The sequence below is a fragment of the Cervus elaphus genome, chromosome 19 (assembly GCF_910594005.1).
Source record: "Cervus elaphus chromosome 19, mCerEla1.1, whole genome shotgun sequence".
NCBI lineage: Eukaryota > Metazoa > Chordata > Mammalia > Artiodactyla > Cervidae > Cervus > Cervus elaphus.
In genome coordinates this window covers 82,876,550-82,881,186 of record NC_057833.1, presented here as the reverse complement: position 1 = coordinate 82,881,186, position 4,637 = coordinate 82,876,550, and the positions used below count along the sequence as shown (strand labels likewise).

The following is a 4,637-nucleotide window of genomic DNA, read 5'->3' as shown; positions in this document are numbered from 1 at the left end:
ATTATCTTATGTGTATGGTTTAAGCCTTATGTCTCCTACGTTACTCACATATTTCAGGAGCTGGATGCCTTGGGTGCTGAGAGAATTTGCAGAATGGGCAGTAGGCACATTCTTGGAAGTCATTCCTATACTAGCATGGCCAGCAATGATTTATCATTGACAGTGATGCAAACCACAGAAATACATCCCACTAAACCCAAACTCAATCCATCCAACTCAAACTGCTGTAACAAGCACAGAAAAGCCCTTAGCCGCTCCAATGCCACCAAGGACAGAGAGCAGACAAGAGGATGGAGAGTGACAATGGATGCCCTGTTGCCATTCCAACCCCTCAGCTTTGCAAACTTTGCAAAAATGTGGATCCATCTGCTTATATTGTGAAGGCCCCTCCCCCGAATCTTGAAGGGAACGAGAAAGTGAGAGGCCCAAAGTCAAAGCTTCACTCACTTATGGGTGAATTGGCCTCTGATGAATAATAACAATCTCACTCCCCACTTTCCTGAATGGAAAAGAAAGATGTTAAGTAACTTGCAGAGATGCTGGACTTTCACATCACCCACAGCCCCTGAGACCTGAGCCAGAACCCAGGGTGAGTGCCCTTTACTGCTTCATCATGAGTTGTTGTGGTGCTTGTCAATTGTTGAAGAGACTTACTTCTCCACAACTATCTTTTGGAGTTTTGTCAAAATCTGTATCTTGTGGAGGAAATGCATCTTTGCATTTCAACTCAAACTCATCTATTCAGATGGCCTTGCCCACCAGGTGCCCCATCACAGAAACATGGCAGAGAGCTGCTCTGCTGGTGGGAGGCCCTTATTTGCAGGTAGGGAGATGTGAGAACTGCCTGAGCATATTGGGCCCAAGATTAGATGCCTCCTGAATCACCCTTAGCCCAGAGTTCTTTCCACTGAGACTCAGTAGAGTCTCAGCTTTAAGGTAGCTCTGTAGTTTCTTCTCACACCTGGTGAAACACCACATGTGCAGATGGATCTTACTTAATGTTGTGGTCAGGTATTGTGCCAACGTTGTGTAACCACCCACCTCACAACCCTATGGCTTGAAACAATCATCATTTATTCTTGGGGATCTAAAGTTTGGCTGGAGAGGCTCTTTTTCCTGCCATAGGATTGTGAGCCTAATGTTGTTTGCTCCACACATTTCTCATCTTCCTTGGACCAGAGGACTAGCCTAGACATGCTCTTCTCTGAGTGATGGCAGAGGTTCAAGGTGATGAGCAGGAACATGTGAGGCCTCTTAAGACACGCTTGGAACTGGCACACCACAGCTTTCATCCACATGCCTTTGGTCAAAACAAATCCTGTGGTCAAAATCCAAGTACAGGAGGTAAAATGTATTTCACTCCTAAGGCTACGGCAAGGGTGTAAATGCAAGGAAGGGTGAAAACTTGGGTCAATAATTCAATCTTCCACACCTGGGAAGGAACACAGATGACAGATGGGCAAGTCCAGTAGCCCACTGTAGAGATGAGAGAATTGGGGAGTGCCACAGACAACACAGCTTTAGCAGGGCATTTGGCAGGGGCCAACGTAGACAGCTGGGTAGATTTATTGCTAAACCTCTGTGCCCAAAGAGCATTGACTAATGGATTGATGTCCATCTGGAAGAGGTTTGCAGTAGCATACCATTAACTTCTGCCCTGCTCCACTGTTTTCATCCACATTTTGGATGCAGGTATTGGAATCATGTCTTACCAGATCTGCAGGTAATAATAGCCTGACTATCAGTGAGGAGCATGACTAATATGTTTTGACGGAAATTTCAAAATTCAAATTGATATTAACAGGCTGAATTTATGGGTCCAAAGCAAGAATGAATAAATAAAAAGGGAATTAACATTTATTGAACACCTACTATATGCCAGGCGCTTGTTTTATTTAATCCTTGCAACAACACTTTGAAGCAAATATGCTTTTCTTTTTCAAATTAAAAAACTATATCCTAGAAAAAGAAGGATAAACTACATCCAAAGAAAGCAAAAGGAAGGAAATAAAAAGAAGTATGAAAATAAATAAAACAGATACTAGAAAAACAACAGGGAAAATCAATAAAACTAAAGTTGGCTCTTTAAATAAAGATCAACAAAAGGGATGAAACTTTAGCTAAGCTGATCAAGGAAAAAGGGAGGAAACTCAAGTCATTAAAATCACAAATGAGAGGATAATATTACTGACCTTACATAAATAAGAAGTATTATAAGGGAACACTATAAACAACTTTACATCACTAAATTTGATAACTTAGATAAAGTGGACAATTTTTAGAAAGATACAAGATACTGTCTGAGGAAGAAACAGAAAATCTTAATAGGCCTATGACAAGAAATCAAACAAGTAATTTAAAAATTTCTCGTAAAGATAAGCAGTCCCGGTGCAGAGGGATTCACTGGTGAATTCTACTGAACGTTAAAGAAGAATTAATACCAATCCTTCACAAATTCTTAGGAAAATTAGAAGAGGAGGAAATATTTCTCAACGCATTTTATTAAGTCAATATCAAAACCAGATAAGTACATCATACTCGCACACACCAAAAGAATCCTAAAGAGATGCATGACTAAAGATATAAAAATCCTCAACAAAATATTAGCAAACCAAAACCAGCAACATATAAAAAAATTATATGCCATGAAAAAATGCATTATCCCAAGAATACAAAGTTGGTTTAACCTTCAAAAATCAATTAATATAATACACCATATTGGACTTCCCTGGTAGCTCAGTGGTAAAGAATCCGCTTGCAATGCAGGAGATCTAAGAGATGTGGATTCAATCCTTAGGTTGGGGAGATTCCCTGGAGAAGAGCCTGGCAACCCACTCCAGAATTCTTGCCTGGAGAATCCCATGGATAGAGGAGCCTGGCAGGCTACAGTCCATAGGGTCTCAAAGAGCCAGACATGACTGAAGTGACTTAGCACAAGCACGAGCAATACACCATGTTAATGGAATAAAGACAGAAACCATGAGATAATTTCAACAAATGCAGAAAATGTACTTGACAAAACTCAATACACTTTCATGATACAAGCACTCAACAGACTAGGAAGAAAAAGGAACTTCCTCTATCTGCTACAGGGCATCTATGAAAAACCCACAACTAGCTTCATACTAATGGGTGAAAGATTAAACACTGTCTCCTAAGGTTAGGAACAAGATAAAGTTGTCCATTCTCACAAATTTTTTAAAGCATGTACAGGAGTTTCAAGACAATTAGGTATGAGAAAGAAATAAAAGGCATCAAGATTGGAAAGGAAGAAGTGAAAGTCCATTTTCAGATGCCATGGTCTTGTTTATAGAAATGCTAAACAATCCACTAAAACACTATTAGAACTAAAAGTGAATTCAATAATGTGGTAATATACAATATCAGTATTAAAAAATCAACTATATTTTTATACACTAACAATTCAAAAGTAAACAGTTTTAAACTGGAATTAATAAAGCAATTCCATTTACCAATTCCATAGCATCCAAAAGAATAAATACTTAGGTTTAAATTTAACAAAATTAAAAAAAAAAGGAAATGTAAGACTTGACTTGTTGAAAGAAAATAAAGAAGAGCTAAATAAATGAGAAGACATACCACGTTCATTTTTTGGAAGACTTAATGTTATTAAGATGGCGACCAGAAGTAGGAGTTGGGGACAAACTCGGCGGGGACGTGAAGCCCTCACGTGACCAGGAGCTGCAGAGTAACACAGCCTTCTGTGTAGTAGTCACTCCTGTCTGGGTACCAGCTCTCCTCTGCTCCCTCACACCAGGCTTGCTTCAGACCTGAGGCAAGCAGGTCAGGTCCGTGGGATGAAGCATGGCGGTGGGGTACTTGTGGCAAGAATCAAAAGGAGAAGGAGACAGCAAGGATAGGCCCAGAAAAATGACCAGGGAAAATATCTCATCGTGGTGAATAATATCCACTAGGAAAAGAAAGAAATGGAGTAGCCCATGCAGAATGGACAGGAAGACTGCCCTTTGCAGGGGGGCCGGGGGGGTGAATGCCACCAGTCAGCAGGAAATCATAGAGGGTGACAGGCTCACAGACTTGCCCCTAATTTCCCATGGGCCATATCCAGTAGGCAGGACAATGATGGGATCAGTGGAGATGGAGATGATATGGAAATTTTCATAGAGGAGTTGGGAGAAATTAGGAGAAAACAGGGAGCTGCAATTGAGGAAGTGTCTTCCTATTCTTATGGGGGAGGTCTCTAATCACCAGGACCATCATGACTAACTTTGCCTTTAAGCCTTGACTCCTGCCATTTTCCATGAGATTACTACTGTGATTCCCACTGTTGTCCTCTTTATCCTTGCATTTTCTTGTTAATGCCTTTACTGGTCCATTTGCTGTGAACCTTATGTAATTTCCATGTGTCAGGTGAGTTCTGTGTTACCAGCTACTAACTGGAGATTGCCTTGGCACTCAATCTAAGTTTCCATCAACAGTAGAATTTCACCCATTTGCATAGAAAAATGCAAAGTTAATAAAGCAGCTAAAAAGTGGGGGAAAAAAAATATATATATATAGTTAAGATGGCAATACCTCCTCAATTTAATCTACAGATTCAATGCAATGCCTATTAAAATGTCAGCTGCCAATTTCTTCAGAAATTGAAGAACTGATCC

The 4,637-nt window shown here is 40.3% G+C and overlaps 1 pseudogene; it reads left to right on the top strand.

The window, feature by feature from the left end:
• Nucleotides 1–3,624: 3,624 nt before the first annotated feature.
• Nucleotides 3,625–4,245, top strand: LOC122675350 (annotated as a pseudogene).
• Nucleotides 4,246–4,637: the final 392 nt, after the last annotated feature.